General features: G+C 40.0%; 1 protein-coding gene across 1 annotated transcript in view; it reads right to left on the bottom strand.

The window, feature by feature from the left end:
• SYTL4 (synaptotagmin like 4) overlaps positions 1 to 23,108 on the bottom strand; it is a 62,807-nt gene extending 39,699 nt beyond the window's left edge. Inside the window, exon 1 of the mRNA XM_028101463.2 lies at positions 23,011 to 23,108. The gene's annotated coding sequence lies outside the window, so the exon portion shown is untranslated. The remainder of the gene's footprint in view (positions 1 to 23,010) is intronic.
• Positions 23,109 to 24,719: the final 1,611 nt, after the last annotated feature.

The following is a 24,719-nucleotide window of genomic DNA, read 5'->3' as shown; positions in this document are numbered from 1 at the left end:
TAATTGAGAGTGGTATTGGCATACAGATAGACAAACAGAGCAATAGAACAGAAGACTCCAGAAATAAAACCTTATGTTTATAGTCACTTGATTTTTGATAAAGGTACAAAAGAGTTCAGTGGAGAAATGATAGTCATTTCAACAAATGATGCTGGAAAAACAGGATATCCGTAAGCAAATTTTTTTTAAATGTGAAGATTTCTTAGATATGACACTTAAAAACATGATCCAAAACTTGATAATTTAGACTTCATTAAAATTAAAAACATCTGCTCTTTGAAAAATGCTGGTAAAAAAATAAAAAGACAAGCCATTTACTGGAAGAAAATATTTGCAAATAGTATATCTGATAAGGACTTGTATCCAGAATATGTAAAAACTCTCAAAATTATAATTTAAAAAACCACACAACCCACATTTTTAAGTGGACAAAATGTGAACAAATATATCACCAAATAAAATATATGAGTAGCAAATACACTCATGAAAGTATGCTCAACATCATTAATCATTAAGGAAAATGCAAACAAAAATTACAATGAGGTACCACTACAGTTATTAGAATGGCTAAAATAAAAAATGTACTGAATGTTGACCAGAATCTGAAACAACTAGAGCTCTCATACACTGTAGTGGGAATATAAAATGGTACAGCCACATTGGAAAAGACTTTAGTAATTTCCCAAAGAGTTAAACATATATCTCCCATATGACCCAGCCTTTCTACTTTTAGGTATTTACCCAAGAAAAGCAAACACTTATGTCCATGCAAAGACTTGCATGTGAAAGCTAATAACAGCATTATTCATAATAGCCAAAAACTAGAAACAACACAAATGTCCATTAAGAGGTGAATGGATTTTTTTTTAAAGTTGTCTATCCACACAATGGAACACTACTCAACAATAGAAAGGAATGAATTACTGCAATATGCAATTTGGATCAATCGCAAAATAATTATGCTGACTGAAAAAAAAATCAGACAAAAAAGAACACATGATTTCATTTATATAAAACTCCAGAAAATAAAAATTAATTTATAGTGGCAGAAAACAGAGCAGTAGTTGCTGGAGAAGGGTGTTACAGGACAGAGAAGAACAGGAAGTCAAGATTACAAAACAGCACAAGGAAACTTGAAGGTAATGAATGTTTACTATCTCAATTTTGGTGATGGTTTAATGGGTATATGAGATGTCAAAATTTATCAAATTCGATACTTTTTAAAATGTAGTTTATCATATGTAAATTATATGTCAATAAAGTTTGTTATTTAAAGTTTTAAAATTAAATATAACCATATCTTGTAATCAGAAGTTTTACCACCCCAGAATACCTATAAAATAGTAGGAGACTCTAAATGTATTCAAAAAGTAAAATGTTGTTTTATGTCAGAGGGGTTTTTTTTCTTCTAAGAGGTGTTTTATTATTTTTATTTATGCGCATCCCATTTTTGTATTGAAGTATAATTAACATACAGTGGTATATTAGCTTCACACGTACAATATGATTCAACAATTCTATACATTACTCAGTGCTCATCAAGGTAAGTCTACTCTTAATCCCCTTTGTCTATTTCACTCTCCCCCCACCCACTTCCTCGCTGGGAACCACAGGTCTGTTCTTTGTATTTAAGAGTCTGTTTTTTTTTTATCTTTTTTCTTTATTCATTATTCCACATGAGTGAACTTGTATGATATTTGTCTTTTTCTGACTTATTGCCTTTAGCATTATACCCTCTAGGTCCATCCATATCATTGCAAATGGCAACATCTCATCTTTTTTATGGCTGAGTAATATTCCATTATCTATCTACACACACACACACACACACACACACACACACACTTCCATTTATCTATCAATGGACACTTGAGTTGCTTCCATATCTTGGCTATTGTACATAATGCTGCAATTAACATAGGGGTGCATGTATCTTTTTCACAATTAGTGTTTTCATCTTCTTTGGGTAAATAACCAGTAGTAGAATTACTGGATCATACAGTAATTTTATTTTTAACTTCCTGAGGAACCTCCATACTGTTTTCCACAGAGGCTGCACCAATTTGCATTCCCACCAACAGCGCACAAGAGTTCCTTTTTTTCCACATCCCCGCCAACACTTATTTTTTGGTTTTTTGGTTTTTTGTGTTTTTTTCAAAAATTTTATTTATTTATTTGAGAGAGCAAGAGAGAGAGCACAAGCGGGGGCAGGGGGCAGAAGGAGAGGGAGAAGCAGGCTCCCAGGGAGCCTTATGCAGGGCTCAATCCCAGGACACTGAGATCACAACCTGAGCCAAAGGCAGATGCTTAACCAACTGAGCCACCCAGGCACCCCTGTCTTTTTTATTTTAGCCATTCTGACAGGTGTAAGGTGATATCTCATTGTGATTTTGATTTGCATTTCCATGATGATTAGTGATACTGAGCACCTTTTCATGTGTCTATTGACTACTTATATGTCTTCTTTGGAAAAATATCTATTCAGTTCCCCTGCCCATTTTTAATCAGATTATTTGGGAGGATTTTTTTGGTGTTGAGTTATGTAAGTTCTCTATATATTTTGGATATTAACCCTTTATCAGATATATCATTTGCAAATATCTTCTCCCATTCACTAGGCTGACTTTTTGATGGTTTCCTTCATTGTGCAAAATTATTTTTTATAAAGAATAATACACAGTAAATTTGAAATTGTTTCCATTATTATTTAATTTTGTTGCCTAAAACATGTGTTTTATCTTCTAATGCTTCCATGAAGAATTTCAGTGAGTTTTGAACCACTTGTTAAAAATATGAAAAGACAGTAGAATTACTGGATGATATAGGGATTCTATTTTTAATTTTTTAGAAGATTTAATTTTTTGAGAGACAGAGAGCACAAGGAGGGGGAGGAGCAGAAGGAGAGGGAGAAGCATGCTCCCCACTGAGCAGGGAGCCCGATGCGGGTTTGATCCCGGGACCCCGAGATCATGAACTGAGCTGAAGGCAGACACTTAACTGACTGAGGCACCCAGGTGCCCCTATTTCAAATTTTTTAGGAAATTCCATAGTGTTTCCCACAGTGGCTGCACTGGAAAATGTATAAAATTGTTGAATCATTCATTATATTGTACACCTGAAACTAATATAACAATGTATGTTCATTATACTTGAATTAAAAAATGTGAAAAGACAGCATGCATGCTCAGAGCTGAGAAGATGAAACAGCAACAAAATGTTTGCATAATTGTTTCCCAGAACTATGAGTATCATTATTTAGTAAGTGCATTCAACAATGGGCTTCTTTTATTTTTAGATTTATATGTTCTTTCCTTTTTTTTAAAAAAGATTTTATTTATTTATTTGATAGAGGGAAACACAGCGAGAGAGGGAACACCAGCAGAAGGAGTGGGAGAGGGAAAAGCAGGCTTCCGGCCGAGCGGGGAGCCCGACATGGGACTCGATCCCAGGACCCCGGGGACCACGACCCGAGCCGAAGGCAGACGCCCATATATGTTCTGTGAGGTATCTTTTTTCAGCTCTGTCAGTCACTTGAATCAAGTATAAAAATAAATAGAACTTAGAATCAGACCTTCAAACAGCTGTATCAGAAACCAATATTTTGTTTAAATGAAGCACATTTAATATCAGTGTTCTCATCAAAATGAGAGCAAAGGAAAAAAATGAGAGCAAAGGTTATTACACCATTAATATACTAAAATTAATTTTAAGGTGTTCATTTCATCTTGTACCTTTATTTCTATATTTATAGAAATGAATGTCTTATATATTAGTATAGTTAATATGCCATTTTTAAGTAAATATACATATATTAGGAGTGATCAAAATTTTTAGTGGTAAGGGAGAATTATCAAAAAAGTTGGGAAATGTTTTGCTTAAAGGAGGATGAAGGGAGGAAACCATTCTTACAAACTGCCATATGTTATTGTGATTCTGCTTGCATATATTTATGATGTATGTTAATTAGGAAAGAATAAATCATTCTGATGATTGTAATGCAGTTGCCCTGATGCAAGGAGGGCAGCATAATGAATAAGGATTTGTGCTGCCATAAAGTACATTCCAAAGTGAACTCTAGGGCGCATGGGTGGCTCAGATGGTTGAGCGTCTGCCTTCGGCTCAGGTCATAATCCCAGAGTCCTGGGATCAAGTCCCGCATCGGGCTCCCTGCTCCTTGGGAGCCTGCTTCTCCCTCTGCCCCTCTCTCTCTCTTCCCCTGTCTCTCATGAATAAATAAATAAATCTTTAAAAACAAAACAAAAAACAAAGTGAACTCTATTAACTAATTGTAACCAAGGCAATTACAGTATCTGAAGCGGATCAATCTTAAGCACTGTCAGAATGAATACTTATTATATGTGTGGGTTTCCAAAAAGTGAGTCAGGCATGGCCCTTAAAAGCTGGCAAAATCCATCCCCCTCTGGAAAAAAAAAAATACTATCTGAAAATCTAAAGGTAAAAGAGTAGATTTTAGAGCACAGAAAAGTGAGACCAAAACAGATTGTGATGTGGTAAGTCTGCACACTTCATTAAAAAAAAAAAAATTCCAGAAATGCAGATTTCCCTAAATCTCCTTGTTTGGATCTAGCCACCTATGCACAAAGGCACCAACTGGTAACATTTTTTGGTTGGTAACAGCTGAGTGAACATGCAACACTGCTTACAGTCAATAAAATGTTTACATTGGGATACTGTGTTGGTCATTTTATCACCTGTCCCTTTCAATTTTAGGGTGATGTCCCTCCAAGAAAATAACTCTAAATATTTTATTAAAATGTACCTGTTTTAGATATCTAAAAAGGCCATTCAAACAAACTTAAGGTAGATTCAAACTGCCAAGCTGCGAAATCCAGTTTCTCAATGTTTCCAAGTTTTCTTTGGATACAGACCCCTACTCCCATCCCCCCAAGCCCCTTCTGGCTCCTGGATTAAATAATGTAAATGTATCTGGCCCAAACATTCTTCTGTGAGACCTCCTTCTACTGTCCTGGTAGTTACCTTTGAACATCCGTGTGGTTTCAGGCCTTCAAAATCCCGCTTCATTCCCTGACCTGAAGCTCTATATTCTGCACTGTTTACAGAATACTCCCTAGTTAGGAGGGCCAACTACATGCTAAGTGCTATGCTAACTGGCTAAGGAGAAAGTCATGCCTAGCCCCTGCCCAAAAGTAGTTCACAGCCTATTGAAAGAGATACTTAAATAGATAATCATAAAAGAACATGGTGATCCAAGAAATATATTCACAAGTTATAATGAGAATACCAATTTGGGACACCTACTCCAGCTTGGGGAAAGGGAACTAGAAAGAGATACCAGCCATAGCACATGAAATGGTCGTAAATAATGTGTACCAGCTGGTTAATCAAGTAGAGCCCACGGCATTTACAAAAGCATGGAGGCATAAAGCAAGATGGTATGAGCCAGCAATACTGGACAGTAAATTGTAAGGGAGGATGCGGAAGAGACAGGGTGGGAATCATATCATGCAAGGGGAAGAGTTTGATATACTATGCTCAGAAACATGGATAATTAGCCTTGACAACGGGAACCATTGAAGAGTTTCAGTTAAGGCAAAGACTTGCTAGAACACTCTGACAGTTATGCAGAATACAGATTTGAGAAGGCTGTAATAAAAATCCAGGGGGCAGATGATGAGAGCCCAAAGTAGAAGGCAGTGGTAGTGGAGATGGGAAGGGGCATATTGAAGACATAACACTCAGGTAAAACCTGCAGAACCTGTGAATGTTCTGTAAACAGAACAGCCTCTTCTCCTAGGAGGTTCTGATGTGCTAGATTTCTAACTAAGAGCAGTATTGCTTAGAATAGTGCCTATAAACACTGGATCTGGGGCCAGGCTGCCTGGCTTTCAGTCAGAGCTTCACTACTTTTTTAGCTGCATGACTTTGGTTGTTATTTGACCTCCCTGAGTCTCAGTTTCCCCTTTTGCAAAAGCAGATTAATACTAGGAGCTCCTGCCTAAGGCCGTGAGGATTCCAGTGTACATCATGAGTGAAAGGCATAGCATAGTGCCCAGTCTAGAATAAGCAGCCAATTTGGCAGCTGTTTAATTTTAATTATTATTAACCATATGCTTTGAAAAAGATATGAGCATATGGCTATTTTGACATCTTACTGTGATATTTGAGAAATCTAATCAGTAGTCTTTTCCAGATGGAAAGTCACCATACCTCTCTGCATGGAGGTAGGCTGACAACCATAAATATTAAGTAAATGTTAGTAATTGGATATGATCAGTTGAAAAGCTGTTTGTTTATACCCTGTTCCAGACGGGATTTAAAATGACTTAAAAAGATACATAAAACAAAATAGTATAATTTTTAAAATAGGACCAAAAGAAGAAAAGCAAGAGCCGTGATAAAGTAGAGGAGTCAGAATCAAAGCTCCAAACCCAAAGGGCAACTGAGGCTTCCCAATGGTCAACTGGAGTCTACACCCCCACAATCTCAGACAACATGCCCAGGCTTGCCTGCCCTGGGGTCCATTCTCAAAAATGTTACGGTAGCCAAGTTGTTAGTTATTTTCCCCTAACAATGAGAAATTTATAACTAGCTCTCGAGTTCCCAGGATTCTGATTTGGGGTTTGCACTAAGATTCTTTTGCCCCTTATGATCCTTCTCAAAACAGGTTCTATAAAAGTGGAATTTGTATACACTGAGGCATTAGCAGTTTCAGATAGCTTAAAGATATCCAACAACTGATGAAGATGAAGAAAGAGGAGGAGGAGGAGAAGAAATATAGGAGGAGAAGAAATAAAGGAGAAGCTTATACTTTATAATGCTTAACTATGTACCAAGCACTTTTCTAAGCACTTCATATAGATGGAGTCATTTAGTCCTCATGATCATATTGTGAGGCAGATACTATATTATCCTGTTTTATAAAATGAGGAAAGGGAGGCACACATCCAGCAAATAACTTGCCCAAGGTCATACATCCTATAAGTGACCATCTGATCTTTGAACCCAGGCAGCCTGGTTCCAGAGTCTGACCTCTTAACCACTATATGCTATACAGTCTCTTCTTTTTCTGATAATATTGCTTGTACATGGTAATATTTGGAAAAGGGGCATCTTACCCTCACTAACTGGAGTTTTTTAAAAGTCCTCAGCTAGTAACAGATGAACATTTGAGAAGCCCTCAGTCTGGCTTACTTTCTCAGTCCCCTGAGCTCCCCTCATCCAGGATATCCCTTCTAAAGGACAGTAAGAGCATATGGGGGAAGTAACTAAAATATAATCTCTTTTGTTAGTTCTTAGAATCACAGTTGGGGATAATTTCCCCCAGACTGAAACCACATGGTTACCTTTCAATGCCACTAAATTCTGTTCATAAATGGTTTGAAGACATTCCCACTTAAAATAATGCATACTTCTCTAAAGTAAGCCCCAAAGGGACGCTGGGTGTCTTATATATATTTCTCCTGCAGAGTACTTTTTGGAATACATGGAAATGTGGTCTTATTTTCATGATTTCACACTTTTTTCTTGCTCCTCAGCAACTCCAGACATCTTAAACCTAGCACCAATCCTGGAAGGCAGATCTCCATAAACGTGGTACATAGAAGTAAGTATATATAAAAGATCATAAAAACGAGACCATGTGTCCAAATACCACCCTTGGCAACAGGAGAAATGCATATATATGTCAAATCCCATTTGGCTTTCCAGCTTGCAAGACCTACACTTAAAGCTACCTCTCACATAAGCCAGGCTCACAAGAGCCCCATGAGATTGATGGCGGGGGGGGGGGCGGGAATGGCTAGTTCATCCTCTTCTCTGCCAAAGTCCTTTTCCTTAACAGCCCAAAGGCTTAAAAAGATAAAAAAAATCCCCCACTAAAAAAAATATAATGTTCTAAAATCTAGGTCATTTGTATGCATAAAATATTTTTTTTACATCTGGTAAGAGCTGACACACTCATTTTTCAGTAAGTCCCATGACTGTGCACAACACCATTATCTTTCCTTAGTCAACAAGCTTTTATAAACCATCACCCTTGCAGGGAAGACCCTCTTCCACCAGGGTCGCAGATCTTGGGGATTGCTAAACTGAACTCTAGCTAATCATCTAATTCTTTCTTGCAGGCCATGTCCCCTAAAAATCACCCATACAGTCCCCTTAGATGAGAAATCCTGATGGTTCGTGACTAATCCAGCCCATGTTCACACATAATTGTGATTTCATGCATTTGGTTTCTTTTTTAATTTTAGGGATGCTGTGATCTAGCTACGGTCACAGAAACCCTAAACATAATCAAATAACCTGTGGTTGAACTTAAATTTAACTGTATATGTAGCAGATAATTTTAAGATTTAAGGCCTATAAGACATAAAATAAATGCTAATTTTTTCAAATAAAATATGAACATATCCATAAGTATATATACACAAAAGCGAAGGTACAAATTGGAGAATATAAAATAAAGGTAAAAATATGAACGTACTACAAGCCCTCTTTCCCTCCTAAACTGCTTAACTATAATTACTTAACACATTACATCAAATCCCTAGAACAAGATTGGTACATGCAATATCAACATCTGGTCTACAGCTAGAAGCAATGTAGATATTTTAAAAAATTCTAAAGCATAAAAAAATTAAAATTGCTAAAATCTTCAAATTATGTATGTATATATTTGTTTTATCTTCAATTCTGACATAGCATATGAAAGTACCTTAAAAAGTTTTAAGAGGGGGGAGGTATAAATTTTCATAATTCAGTTAAGATAACTTACAATAAAGCAAGGCACTCAAAATGTCCAGCTGAACTTTCCTCACCCTGTATGTGTAAATATTTGACTTGATCATTATTAGTTCTAAATCTAACTACACAATCAGCATATCAATGAGGATGCCCTTTTATAAAAATGAACAATCTCCCCCACTAGATAGCAAGCTGTATGAGAGAAGGGACTTTGTTTTGTTCATCTCTCTACCTTCAGTGCCCAGAGCATTGTCTGGCACATAATATGCATATAATACATATTTGTTGATTAAATGAGCTGGCATCGAAAATATCAAATATATTCAGATACACCTAAAAGCTTATCATCCAGGACTTCACTTTTGATATTATTAATTCAAATACCCTTTCTGCTTCTCCTCTCTCAGCTCCTACCTGTCTTCACTTCCTTTCCTAGGCAGTTTGAATTCTATTGTTTCAACTTCACTCTGTCAATATCCTCAATAACCCATTTTCTTTGCAAATATCTGATAAAACATAACCCTACAAGAGCCCAACTGTTGTGCTTTATGCCTGCACTGGGGCTACTGAGATCTACTGTAAAAAAATCACAGTCTGCTAGGTTATTATCAATATGAATTCTTGGTCACCAAGCTCACCCCAACACTGCCTGACACTCCAACTATGCTTTCCTGTTCACCAGAATAACTATTTTAAACCTTCCCCAAGAACTGCAAATCTCCAACCCAAACCTTGCCCCACTTCAACCCCTGCTCTAAAGGATGACCTTTCCTCCTACATCACAGAAAAATATAAATGCCTTTAGACAAGTTCCTGCCACCAAATCTGTAAATCTATTTTCATCTAGATTCACTTTTTGTTCTTCCCACCTAGTAATGTACTTCCTCTTATTTAAGGGTAATTCCTCCACTTCATTCTGGATCCTCTTCTATTTGACATAAAAACTTCGCACTATAAGGACTGTGCTCCATCAATTATCCCTTCCTTCCCATCAGCTTTTAAACATGTCTAAGTCCCTCCCAAACTTATATATATAATCCCTTCGGATGCCTGGGTGACTCAGCTGGTTAAGTGTCTGCCTTCAGCTCAGGTCATGATCTCAGGGTCCTGGGATCGAGTCCCGCATCAGGCTCTCTGCTCAGCGGGGAGTCTTCTTTCTCCCTCTCCCTCCTGCTCTCCCTGCTTGTGCTCTCTCTCTCTCTGACAAATAAATAAATAAAATCTTAAAAAAAAATCCCTAGATCTCAACCTTTCCCCTACTACCACTCTCACTGCTCTTGAGAGCCAAATTTCTCTAAGGAGTTCTCCATATTCACTGCCTCCACCTCCTCATATCCCTAATCATTTCTCAACCTACCCAAGTCTAGCATTCCAGCCCACTCACCCCCTGAAATTGCTCTAAGGTCACCAGGAACCTCCTAAATCCAGTGGACAGTAGCCAGTCTTTATCTTCCTAGACCTCTCTGGATCTTTAGCACCACTTACCACTTTTCAGTGGAGCCATTCCATTTTGAAAAACTTATTCTACTGATATTCAAGTACATACACAAATATATATCATAAGGGTGCTTGGTGTTTGAATAAGCAAAATCGTTATACAACAATATAAACATATATCAATAAGAAACTGATTATGTTAGTTATGGTACATACATATTATGGAATACTATGCCACTGGTTTTGTTTCTTTTTTTTTTCATTTTACATAGTTAACATATAGTGCAATATTGGTTTCTGGGGTAGAATGCAGTGATTCATCACTTACATACAACACCCAGTGCTCATCACAAGTGCCCTCCTTAACACTCATCACCCATCTAGCTCATCCCCCACCGAATTCCCTTCATCAGCCCTCAGTTTGTTCTCTATCTTAAGAGTCTCTTAAAATCTTTTTTAAAAGCCCCAATAATTTATTTTTGCTTTTGTTTCCCTTGCCTCCAGAGACATGTCTAGTTAGAAGTTGCTATGGCTGAGGTCAAAGAGGTTGCTGCACATGTTCTCCTCTAGGATTTTGATGGTTTCCTATCTCACATTTAGGTCTTTCATCCACTTAGAATTTGTTTTTGTGTATGGTAAAAGAAAGTGGTCCAGTTTCATTCTTCTGCACTTTGCTGTCCAGTTTTCCCAACACCATTTGTTGAAGAGACTGTCTTTTTTCCATTGGATATTCTTTCCTGCCTTGTCAAAGATCAGTTGACTATATAGTTGTGGGTCCATTTCTGGGTTCTCTAGTCTGTTCCATTGATCTATGTGTCCGTTTTTGTGCCAGTATCATACTGTCTTGAAGACTACAGCTTTGTAATATAGGTAGAAATCTGGAATTGTGATGCCTCCAGTTTTGTTTTTCTTATTCAGAATTGCTTTGGCTATTCAGAGTCTTTTGTGGTTCCAGGCAAATTTTAGGATTGTTTGTTCTAGCTCTGTGAAAAATGCTGTTGGTATTTTGATAGGGATTGCATTAAATGTGTACATTGCTTTGGGAAGTGTAGACATTTTAACAATGTTTGCTCTTCCAATCCATAAGCATGGAATGCTCTTCCATTTCTTTGTGTCCTCTTCAATTTCTTTCATAAGTGTTCTACAGTTTTCAGAGCACAGATCTTTCACCTTTTTAGTTAGGTTTATTCCTAGATATCTTATGGTTTTTGGTGCAATTGCAAATGGGATCGATTCCTTGATTTCTTTTTCTGCTGCTTCATTATTGGTGTATAGAAATGCAACAGATTTCTGCTCATTGATTTTATATACTGCAACTTTGCTGAACTCATGTATTACTTCTAGCAAATTTTTATGGAGTCTTCCAGGGTTTCTACATAGAGTATCATGTTGTCTGCAAATAGTGAAAGTTTGATTTCTTCCTTGCCAATTTGGATGCCTTTTATTTCTTTTTGTTGTCTGATTGCTGAGGCTAAGATTTCTAGTACTACATTAAATAGTAATGGTGAGAGTGGACATCCTTGTCTTCTTCCTGATAGTAGGGGAAAGGCTCTCAATTTTTCCCCATTGAGAATATTAGCTGTGGGTCTTTTGTATATGGCCTTTATGATGTTGAGGTATGTTCCATTTAGCCCTACTTTGTTGAGGGTTTTCAAGAAAGGATGCTGGGTATTTGGTCAAATGCTTTTTCTGTATCTATTGACAGGATCATATGGTTCTTACCCTTTCTTTTATTAATGTGGTGTATCACGTTGATTGATTTGCGAATATTGAGCCACCCTCTACAGCCCAGGAATAAATCCCATGTGATCATGGTAAATAATTCTTTTAATGTACTGTTGAATTCAATTTGCTAGTATTTTATTGAGAATTTTTTTGCAACCATGTTCAACAGGGATATTGGCCTGTAATTCTCCTTTATAGTGGGGTCTTTGTCTAGTTTTGGAATCAAGGTAATGCTGGCTTCATAGAATGAATTTGGAAGTTTTCCTTCCACTTCCATTTTTTGGAACAGTTTGAGAAAAATAGGCATTAACTCTCCTTTAAATGGCTGGTATAATTTCCCTAGGAGTCCATCCCAGGACTTTTGTGTGTTGGGAGATTTTTTTATTGCCGATTCAATTTCTTTGCTTGTTATGGGTCTCTTCAAATTTTTTATTTCTTCCTGTTTCAGCTTTGGCAGTTTGTTGGTTTCTGGGAATTTGTCCATTTCTTCCAGGTTGCCCAGTTTGTTGGCATATAATTTTTCATCGTTTTCTCTTATAATTGTGTTTCTCTGGTGTTGGTTGTGATCTCCCCCTTTCATTCATGGTTTTATTTATTTGGATCCTTTCTCTTTTCTTTTTGATAAGTCTGGTAGTGGTTCATCAATTTTATTAATTATTTTGAAGAACCAGCTCTTAGTTTGTTAATCCATTCTACTAGGTTTTTTTTGTTTGTTTCTATATCATTTATTTCTGCTCTAATCTTTATTATTTCCATTCTTCTGCTGGCTTTAGGCTTTATTTGCTGTTCCTTTTCTAGCTCCTTTAGGTTTAAGCTTAGGTTGTGTATTGGAGACTTTTCCTGTTTCTTGAGGTAGGCCTGTATTGGTATATACTTCCCTCTTAGGACTGCCTTTGCTGTATCCCAAAATTTGGATGATCGTGTTTTCATTCATTTGCTTCCATGTATTTTTTAATTTCTTCTTTCACATCCTGGTTAACTGATTCATTCCTTAGTAGGATGTTCTTTAAATTCCATGTATTTGAGGTCTTCGCAAAGTTTTTCTTGTTGTTGACTTCAAGTTTCAAAGCGCTGTGGTCTGAAAATATGCACGCTATGATCTCAATCTTTTTGTTTGTGTTGAGGGCTGATTTGTGACCCAGTAAGTGATCTATTCTGGAGACTTTTCCACATACACTTGAAAAGAATGTGTATTCTGCTGCTTTAGGATGAAATGTTCTGAATATATCTGTTAAGTCCATTTGGCCCAGTGTGTCATTCAAAGCCATTGTTTCCTTGTCGATTTTCTGCATAGATGATCTATCCATTGCTGTAAGTGGGGTGTTAAAGTCCCCTACTATTATTATATTATTATCAATGAGTTTCTTTGTTATTAGTTGATTTATATATTTGGGTACTCCCAAGTTGGGGGCATAAATATTTACAATTGTTAGATCTTCTTGATGGATAATCCCCTTAATTATGATATAATGCCCTTCTTCAACTCTTTTTACAGGCTTTGTTCTAAAATCTAGTTTGTCTGACATAAGTATGGCTACTCTGGCTTTCTTTTGACATCCATTAGAGTAACAGATGGTTCTCCATCCCCTCACTTTCAATCTGCAGGTGTCTTTAGGTCTAAAACGAGTCTCTTGGAGGCAGCATATAGATGGATCTTGTTTTTTGTCCATTTTGATACCCTATGTCTTTTGATTGGAGCATTTTGTCCATTTCCATTCAGAGTGATTATTGAAAGATATAAATTTAGTGCCTTGTATTACCCGTAAAGTTGGTGTTTCTGTCCTTTCTAGTCTTTGCTGCTTTGCTGTTTTGTTTTTTTTTTCTCCCCTCAAAGAGTTCCCCTTAAAATTTCTTGCAGGGCTGGTTTAGTGGTCATGAACTTCTTTAGTTTTTGTCTGTCTGGGAAACTCTATCTTTCCTTCTATTCCGAATGACAGCCTTGCTGGGTAAGAATTCTTGGCTGCCTATTTTTCCCATTCAGCACATAAAACATTTTCTGCACTCTCTTCTGGCCTGCCAAGTTTCTGCGGACGATATGTCTTCCCTTGTAGGTTAAGGACTATTTTTCCCTTCCTGCTTTTAGGATTCCTTCCTTGTCTGTGTATTTTGTGAATTTGAATATGATATGCCTTGGCAATGGTTGGCTTTTGTTGAATTTAATGGGAGTTCTCTGTGCTTCTTGGATTTTGAGGTCTGTGTCCTTCCCCAGATTAGGGAAGTTTTCAGCTATAATTTTTTTTGAATAAACCATCTGCCCCCTTTTCTCTCTCTTCATCTTCTGGGACTCCTATGATATGAATGTTATTATGTTTTAAGAAGTTGCTGAGTTCCCTAAGTCTACTTTCTTGATCCATTACTTTTCTTTCCCTCTTCTTTTTTTATAAAGATTTTATTTATTTATTTGTGAGAGAGGTACCAAGAGAGAGCATGAGCAGGGGGGAGAGGGAGAAGCAGATTCCCCACTGAGCAGGGAGCCCAACATGGGGCTCGATCCCATGACCCTGAGATCATGACCTGAGCTTAAGGCAGATGCTTAACCGACTTAACCACCCAGGCACCCCTTTTTCCTTCTTTTCAGATTCGCTGTTTCCCATAATTTTATCTTCTCTATCACTGATGCACTCTTCTGATTGGTCCGCCCTCATTTTTATGGCCTCCACCTGGGATTGCATCTTGGGTATAGCATTTTTAATTTTGGCCTAACTAGATTTTAGTTCTTTTATTTCTGCAGCAAGGGATTCTCTAGTGTCTTCTATGCTTTATTCAAGCCCAGCTAGTATCCTTATAATCATTGTTTTAAATTCTAGTTCAGACATCTTACTTATATCTGTATTGATTCAATCCCTGGCTGTGAGTTCTACTTCCCATTCTTTCTTTTGGGGTGAATTTCTCTGTCTCATCATTTCGTCCAGAAAAGAAAAGAAGAAAAACAAAACAAAACAAAAAACAAGGAATAGGAAAACAAACACAAAAAAAACAAAAAAACCTATATCCTGGGTGTGTTTTGGCCTGCTTGTTAATAAGAATCTCGATCCCAAAATAAATAAATAAATAATAATAAAATGAAAGTAAATAAAAAATAAAATTACATATGAAGTATATATAAATAAAATTTTTTAAAAATTAATAAAAATTTTAAAAAGGAAAAAAATTATAAAATAAATGAAAATAATAAAGAATAAAAGGAAACTAGATCCTGTTTTCCCTTAGAGCTAAAGCTTTGCAGTAGTCTATGATCAGTAAATTTGTTGCAAGCAAGTTGTTCGTGCTGGTCTTCTGGGGGAAGGGCTTGTACTGATTCTCAGGTGGAATTGCACTAGTGGAAATGTACCTCCAGGATGCAGGGGTGGGGGACTTGCTGTAAGTACCTCCAGCCTCCACTAGGTGGCACTGTTTTGCTCCCTGAAGGCTTTCAGCGCCGACTGGTGGGATGAATATGGTGGTGCCCAGCTCTCTAGCCCTGGAGCTGAAAGTTCTTGCCCCCCATCTTCAATGAGCCCTCAACAGAAGAGCAACCAATCACTCTTGTGTCCCTGATTTCTGTCAGAACCCTGCATTCACCCTGCCTGTGTCTGAGCTTTTTTATCTCAGGCAAGCCTGCGACTGAGTTTCAAAACTCCGAATTTTAGGGACTCCCATGGGGTGGACACACACTGTTCCTCTGGGGGAGTGTCTCACCATGCTTTTGCCATTTGCCAGCCTATTACAGGAAAGTAGTTACAGGACTTCACAGCAGTTCACAGTTTATGGCAAAACAGAACAGAAAGCCAGCACCACGGCTCAGCCAGCGTCCCTGCTCCTAAGCCTGGGAACAGTGCAGCACTTAAGCACTACCCAGTCTTCTTGCAACCCAGGGGATGCTCAGACCACAGTGTCACACCTGGGATTCCACCCCACTTTGCCACCTGAGCGCCTTTAAGCCAGGCACATCCCCCACTGTAGGAGACGTCTAAAAGTTCAGATTTTGTGCTCTGCTGCTTATAATACTTTGCAGTAGCCTCCATAAGCAAGCTCCCTCTCCGCCACTGTATCCACAGCTATATCTCCCCCAATTCAATTCTCTGCATCTCCTACCTTCCAAAAGGTGGTCGCTTTTCTACTGGTAGACTTGCAGTTTTTGTTCTCTCAGACCTCCAATTTATTTCTTGGGTGTTCAGAATGATTTGATAATTATCTACCTGTATTTGAGGGATGAGACAGGCTTAGGGTCCCCCTAATCCTCTGTCATCTTAACTCCTCCTTCCACACATACATTTGAAAACACCAATGTTACTGCTAAAAAGAAAGAGATAGTTCTATTTTTACTGATATTGCAGGCTTGCCACAAATATTAAGTAAAAATCCATTGCAAAACATATACATTATGATTCCATTTGTATTTTTAACAAATAAGTACAGACATGATGGATGGATGGATGGATGGATGGATGGGAAGAAGGAAATATTTTATACAGGCATGGAAATGTCTGGAAAGAGATACAAATTTAATATTGTTACCTCTGGGGAATGGAATGTGGAAGGAGAACAGAAGACTCATGTATTATTTTTGTTGAGCCAAGTAATAAAAATGTAGTCAGATCCCTAGTCACACCAAAGTTTCTAAAGTAGATAAGAAAGAAATTCAGAAGAAATCAAAAGGGAATGGCCAGAGACTGGGTAAAATACATTTTAGAGTTTCCAGAGCGAAGGGAGGAGAGAGAGAGAAGGGTGATTAATGGGTTCAAATATGGAAAAGAGATCTACTAAAAACAAGGAGAATTAAGTATGTTAACAGAAAATGAGCATGAACAGATAATTCTTGAAGGAAGAAGATCAATCAGATGGCCAATAGATGTAAAAAAGAAAAACTTTCACTCTTACTGGTAATGAAAATGTTTTCATGCATGCCTATCAATTCAGCAAAATTTTTAAAAGGCAGTATCCACTTTTAAAAAGGGAAGAGGTAAGAGGTACTCTCATACTTTGCTGGCAAATGTAAATTGGTAAAACCTGTTAGAGAAAGCAATGCGACAATGTGATTTCTAAAAAATTAAACTTCATCGAACTTATCACAATTGTGATGAAATCACTACTTTTGTGATACATTAACACATACCTCTCCTGCTGAAGTAAGTTCCATGAAGAAAAGGCCATGGTCTTCTTCTCCACTATATCTCAAGTACTTCACCTAGAAACTGGCACATTGTAGGCCCTCAGTAAATCAACCCACACTTTCTGGTAAGTTGCAAACCATAGTTTAAGGACACTGATACTAAAGCTATTCTGATGCCTGAATTAATAGAGCTACAAACAACAAACAGTACAAGATGCCATGAAAATTTTCCATCTCTTAAGAATTACTCAAGTTCAAAGTAGTAGAATTAGTCACAGATATGGGTTCCACAGGGTTCCACCATTTCAACTATTCCACCAGCACGCACTGTCCAATCTCCTGCCCTCTTATATTTCTGTCACAGCTACCCAGAAAAATCCCCAAACCAGATCATCGACACTCTGTTTCTACACCTGGACTGATGAGTGCTGCTGGAGAGAATGGATACAGGATTCTGTGACTTGGGGTGGAGACAAATTCAAGTTATCCAAGCCTTTCTTGGCTCACTATGATGTGGCAATTTGGATGACAGGCCTCAAAAAGCTCCTCTTTTCATCCCTCTCAAATGCTATCCCAATCCCTCAGCCCTTGCATCAGATGGGACCTTCCTCACAATCTTGTCCTTCCACAGTTCCTTTCTTCTCCAAAGCTTCAATCAATCCTGCCCCTTTCCCTCCTGTCTCAATGGAAGAGCAAACTCCCTTTCTCTAAGGCCAGTCTTTTCACCTTTTTCACTCTGGAGCCCCCACCCTTCTGCTTCCTCAGCAACTATGTATCATCAAGTTCTATGCCATCTCCATATAAATGGGCTCATCTCCTATATTTAAAACTAAAAAAAATTAACAAGATGGTCTTGTTCCTTGTGCCCAACTGTCTATAAGAAACCCCCTTTCCTTTCCATTGTAGCCAAGCCTCTTCAAAGTGTATATATCATATTCCTTATCAGGCCTTCTTCATGCTCACTCCCCAATCCTCTACAATCCCCCTTCTCTCCTGCTGCACTGATGCTGTCATTGACCTCCTAATTGCCAAATCTAATGAACATGTTTTTCAAAATGTTTTATAGTGTGTTTTATCTGATTATAAGAGGGGTACACAGCATGAACAAAGTTATGACATATGACAAGAACAAAAAACTTGCACTGTGCAACAGGCAATGAATAAATATCCCTCATAAACACAGTACTCTTACAAACAAATTAAATATATAACCCAAAAGAAAAATGTGCAAAGGATCTTAAAGAGCAAGTCTCAGGAAAAATGCAAATAGCTAACACACGTGAAGAACTACCCAGCTTTACTAGTAATAAGAGAAACGCAAGTTAAATCAGTTAGATACTATTTTTCACCTATCAGACTGGCAAAAATTAGAAGGATTGTCCACCCTCAGCAAAGGCATGCAGAAAAGCACTCTCTGATGAGAGTGTAAACCTTCCTGGATGTCACTCTGACAAAAGCTGGGATCACATTTTTTAATGTAAGTATCCTCTGACCCAACAATTCTACTAGAAAGCTATCCTACAGAAATATTTGTGTGGGTATATCCATATCTACATCCATTGTGGGCACTCGGTAAAGATGTTTGTTGCAGCCTTGTGTTGCTTGGACTAGGGTAACAGGAGGAGATATGTGGCAGAATATATGACACAGCTGGAAGATCAGGTCAATAAGACTTGCTGATGAATTGGGATATGGAGAGGTGAGAGAAGGGGAGGAATCAGGGAGACCCCAGGTTCTTGGCTTGAGCAACTAAATGGATGATGGTGCCATTTTATTGAGATAGGGAAGGCTGAGGGAAAGGGCCAGAGACCTGAGAAGAATCAGGAGTCCTGTTTTGGCCATGTCACATTTGATATCTATTGGACATACATCCAAGTAGAGCTGTCAAATAGGCCATTGGATATATGAGGCTGCAGCTTAGAAGAAAGGCTTGGGTCAGACACACAAATGTGGGAATGGTGAGTGTATAGATAGATGGTATTTAAAGCCATGGGGCTGGAGGAGTGCTTCTAGGAAGATTTGGGATGGAAAAAAGTACATGGACTGAGCCCTAGGTCACTCCAATGTCCAGAGGTTGAGGAGATAAATTTAGTAGAAGAGGAGGCTGAGCAGAAGTTTTTCAATACAAACTTGAGTTTTAAAGAAGTTAACATACATCAGATGGCAGGAAATCCCATACTTACCACCATTTCAAGGGCCCAACTCCTTCCAAGCTTATCTTTTAAGGAATTCTAGGGGTTTTTTTCCTGTCTTTTTAAAATTCTATTTATTTATTTGAGAGGGAGAGAGTGAGAGAGAGCACGAGTGGGGCGAGGGGCAGAGGGAGAAGCAGACTCCCTGCTGAGCAGGGAGCCCCATACAGCTTGATCCTGGGACTCCAGGATCATGACCTGTGCAGAAGGCAGACACTTAACCGACTGAGCCACCCAGGCACCCCCTTTTTTTTCTTTCTGAATATTTCAAACCACATTTAAACACAATCATATTTTTTTTCTTTTTTATTCCATAGTGGTTTCCTCACACCACACAATTCTCCTCCTAGTATAAAACTAAACCAGTCAAGTACTAAACACAATAGCACTCAACAGTGGCTTTTCCATAAAGCTTATAATCCAATAACCCCCTGCCCAAAAAGCTAAGGAAAATGTGAGGCCAGAAGCCGAACTTGTGCCACCTTAGATTCTTTTGGGCTCTTCATTTCCCTGTTACACAGCAACTTTCTCCAGCTTCTTACTGAGCCTGCCAAATGCCTGACAAGCCTGAAGAGCCTGACAATCCACATCCTCTCCTCTTAGGGCAAATCCCCCTTCCTACCAACAAGAAGCACGGCCTCTTTCCATTTTCACTTTAGAAGTTTCCATTCAGAGACCCGTGCCTTAAAAAGAGAGAGAGAGAGAGAGAGAGGAAGTACTTCCAACTAGGTCAAAGTTGGCATCAGAAATGCAATGCAGTCTCAAAGCAAAACTCAGCAGAAGGAAAGCTGTATGGGAATTGAGCCTGGGGTAGGGTGACAGACTAGGGATACTTCCTTTCAGGTCCAGGAGAACACAAAAGAGTGCCAGTTCCTAGAGCGGTGATGTCATTCATTGATTCATTTCACAAATATTAGTTAGCCACCTATGATGTGCCAGGCTCTGTTATGGGTGCTGGGGTCTTCTACTGGTAAATAAAACAGAAATCCCTGCCCATATGTAACTTACATTACAGCGGGGCGGGGGAGGGATAGACAATAAGAAAGAAAAATGAAAAAAAAATACACAATATGTTACATTAGAGTAATAAGGTAGGTAAGGGGCATATAGAATGTTCAGGGATGGGGTTGCGAGTTTAAATAGTGTGGTTAAAAAAATAAAATAAAATAAATAATAAATAAATAGTATGGTTAGGGAGGGCCTCGATGAAGTGACATTTAAGTACTAACTCCTAGCCTTCGGATTTCAAGGGCCTCAGGAAGCTGTTTTGTGGCCTTCAATTCTACTACCACCAGCCCTCAGGCCCTTAAATTAGGCCTGGTATCTCCAGCCTAGCACAAATATTTGTTAATCTCGCTCGTACCTAAGAGAAAGGGAGCTCCAAGATCCAGACCTTGCCCTTAAAAGAGTTTACAGCCTTCCAGGTGGAAAAACAACTAAGAGAGACGTTAAGGGCTTTCCTGGTAAACAAAGTGCTTTAGGACAGGATAGCTGGTAAATGTGGCTTGGGGTAAGGAATTGTGTGTTCACTAAGGTTGTCCCAAAGAAGAGGCCCTGAGAGCTCAATCTTGAGAGGTGAATAGGAGTCAATGGCAGGAGAATGGGTTTGGGAGTCCGGTTCGCTTTTCAGGAAAAATAAACAGTTGTAGCAAAGGCCCAGAGATGGGATCAGTGAGGATATTTTCTCTTCTGCTCTGTCACGGCCAAAGATACTCCATCCACCCCACGATAAAACAAGCACACACTCACCCTCGGGCTCTCTGGGCTGGCTGCTGGGAAATCCTTATCACTTACCACACCCTCATCTCTTCCCTAGCCAGCCGGGAAGGAAGAAGTTGAGTCAGACACACATCCCTAGAATCCAGGGTTACCCTCTCTTAATTTTGGGACAATTACTACCAAGCTGAGAGCCCCAGAGGCTTTATTCAGCAGGGTACACTCAGGGCGGTGTGCTTACCATAATAATGTGGCAATTGGCCCCCTGTGATGTGGTGAAGAGGGTAAGCTAATCAGTGAGGTAAGTGGTCCCAAGTCTCTGCAGCGCATCTGAAATGGAGTCAAGGACCAAAACTCATGTTTCAGCTTGGAAGGGAAAATTTTAATCACTTAGTCCTCCCTTGTGAGCTATTTATTCAGTGTTCCTAAAATCTAAGACAGCAGAAGTGGTGGGACAGGGGATAGGAACACAAGCTCTGCCCAGTTCAGCCCCTCATCAGTTGGGTGATTGGGGGCAAGGCGCTTAAGCTCTGAGTTTCCTTTCCATAAAAATATGGTTATAACTGTAGTGCCTACCACATAGAGTTATCATGAGGGTTATATGAGATAACTATGTAAAGAACTTATTATCATAGTACATGGCTCAATAGATCTTAACAACCGTTATTAGTAGCATTAACGGCGAGAGCTCAGAGAGCATCAACCAGAATGCCACATACACGCACTGACCAATTATCCCAGGATAGGCCTCCAAGCTCCATTTCACTGCTCTGACCTAAAGTGAGGCATCTAAAATTGTGTTACCAGAAATGTTATCCCCTGCCAGAAGTCTCACAAGCCAAGCTGGTGGTCTTTTTCTACTTGGATTTCCAGCAGGCGTTAAAAAAACAAACTACAATTACAACAAAAAACTTCATCCAGGGGTCTCAACTTTGTTGCATTAAACATCGTCCTCTCCACAACCCAGTGGAGTAAACACATGAGGTTATTAACACCTTAATATCAATGGGTTTATGAGGAGTGGGGGTGGGGAGCTGAAAGAACAGAAAAGAAGCCAGTTAAAAATAGAAGGTCCAGGATGCAATGAAGATTAATTTGTCACAAACGCACAAGGTCTAGGGTTAACCCTGCCAAAAGCAATATTCCGGAATGCTAGATCCTCTGGTCCTGAAGAAGCAGGGTACTTACTGGGGGAAGAAAATCTTGGTTAATGACAAACAGATCACCTATTCGTTCACCAGAATTATAACCAAACGTTTTCACCGCACAAAACAAAACAAACAAACAAAAAACACCCAACCATCTCATTCAACTTTGGGGGGCTGGAGGGACATGTTTTCTGGCTCTTTACAAACCATCACTGGGGATAAGAGCATTCTGTGCCCCTTCTGAAGGCTCTGGGGACCCTCTTCCAGGAGCAAACCTCCGGCGCCTGCTTGAAGGGTGGCAAGATAAAGCAGTTCAACACCAGAGCACACAGCTGGGTCCCCAGCCCCAAGTGCAGGGGGAGCCCACTGAGGCAGGACTCACAGCCAGCGGGCCTCCAGCCTTTACCTTTGGCTGACCTACAGAGGCCAGAGAAGCTGACGCCGCGAGGTCCGAGGTCCGGAAGCAGTGCGAGGCTGAGACCCCCGCGCGACGGCCAAGTGCAGAGAGAGAAGCCACCGAAAAGGTGACTCGACGTCTCTGAGAGTGCAGTTCCCGCTCGGAGCTCGGCCCCACCCGCCCCCAGCGCCAGCTCCGGAGGGGCTCCAGCTGGGGCTGGCGGGAAAAGCGGAGCCACTCTGTGTTGAGGCGAGACCCCGAGGAGGCAGAGCCCAGAGGGGTACAGAGCCCGTTAGCGACCAGTGGGCCAGGGAAGGGGCCAGAAGAGGCCCGAGGGCACGCAGACTGGTGGGGAGGGACCGCCCCAAGCAGACAGGAGTCAAAGCGTGGGGGCTGCGGTCCAGGGAGGCCGACAAGGGAGAGGGGACAGGCGGTCAGACAGGGAGAAGGAAAGACTGGGAGAGTGGATGCGGGGGTAGAGAAGGACGCGGGTCCCTGAGATAGGTGTGGGGGGCGCTTAGGGGCCCAGGGGGAGCCCGGGACCGAGGGCGAAGGGGCGGCCGCTGGCCGCGGACATACCTGTCACCTGCAACAGGTGCCGCGAGAGGGTGAGAGGTCCCAGTGCGGGATTCAAGGGAGGGTCTCCGGCTCCGAGAAGGCGGCAACCCTGCTCAGGCGGCCGGCCCTACTCACCCTCCCGGGAGGCGGAAAAAGCTACAACTTTCCCTGGAGCGGGGAGGAGCTGGACTCTTAAAGGGGCCGCACAGCTCTCCGGGCCCCTTAGTAGGGAGCCGCGCCACCCGAATGGGTGCTCTGAGAGCCAAAGACTTAAGTCACTGGAGGGATGCCCTCCCGGGTTAGGAAACGGAGCTTAAGGGCTGAGGATAGGGGTCTAAGACTGGACGTGGCCCCCTTTTCACTTCCATCTGTGGTCACTCAGATGATAAATCTCCTGCCTCTTCCGCTTAGCCGAGCCAGAAGTGTGTACTTATAAGATGAAGACTCTAGGCCATATGATTTGGGAAGATAAAATAAGATACCATTCTGATCCTTTAACTTTCAGGCAAATAAAAGTGTCTGTCTAGGGGCGCCTGGGTGGAGCAGTCGTTAAGCATCTGCCTTCGGCTCAGGTCATGATGGGGGGGGTCCTGGGATCGAGCCCCACATCGGGCTCCCTGCTCAGTGGGAAGCCTGCTTCTCCCTCTCCCACTCCCCCTGCTTGTGTTGCCTCTTTCACTGTGTTTCTCTCTGTCAAATAAATAAATAAAATCTAAAAAAAAAGTGTCTAAAATAGAAACGTTTGGGGCAAAGGACATAGACTAAATTCACACACAGACACAAATGTTTAAAACATTGAACTCACTAGTTAATCAAGTAAGAACAATAATGAGATTCTTTGGCAAAGTTTTTGTTTGTTTTATTCACATTTGATGACAAAAACAAAGCTCTTTCATAATTGCTCGCAGGAGTGCATGCTGCTTAAAAACCCTTTTAGAAGGCATGTGACCAATATATATCATTAGGCTTTAAAATGTTTATATGTACCCAGTAATTGCAGATTCCTGTCCCCCTCTCTCCCTCCCTCCCTCTCCTTCCCTTCTTCTCATCAGCCATTAACCATGCTCAATTAAACATGCCCAAGTCTGCCATCTTAAAAAAAAAGTCCTCCCTACAAACTAGGTACTTCTCTAGATCCTCTTTATGGGCAAATCTATTGAAAATGTACTTTGCAAGTACATTTGCAATCTCTATTCTCTTCTTCTCACTTACCAATTTGGCGTCCTTCCCCAACACTCCACTGAAACTGTGCTCAACAAAATACCCAACCAATGAATGACCCCCATGTCAATAAATCTATGTAAATAAATAAAATAAAGGGGACATTTTTAATCATTATCTTGCTTGACATCTTCCCTACATTTAATGCTGTTAACTATTTCCTCCTACTTGAAAGTCTTCCTGTGGCATTTATAATGCCTTACTCTTGCCTTTCCTCCTACCCTTTTGCCCTCTCCTCAGAATCGCTTTGTAGACTCCATTTCTGCTATCTAACCTCTGAATGTCAGACATTCTCAGAGCTAGGTGGCATATATTCTCTCCCTAAATGATCTCTTTCACTCACTTGGCTTTAATTACCATGTATATGGCCACAACTGTAATTTTATAGCTCTATCCAGACCTCTTCACTGAGCTCTGTGTTCTTGACATCTCCATTTGGATGTCTTGCAGAAACCTCAAATTCAACACATTCAAAGCTGAACACGCCATATTTTCTCTTAAATTTGCTC

This window comes from Eumetopias jubatus, unplaced genomic scaffold (genome assembly GCF_037043125.1).
Source record: "Eumetopias jubatus isolate StellerSeaLion01/CBP00866 unplaced genomic scaffold, mEumJub1_p1.0 scaffold_11, whole genome shotgun sequence".
NCBI classification, from domain to species: domain Eukaryota; kingdom Metazoa; phylum Chordata; class Mammalia; order Carnivora; family Otariidae; genus Eumetopias; species Eumetopias jubatus.
This window is presented reverse-complemented; position numbering and strand designations above follow the sequence as displayed.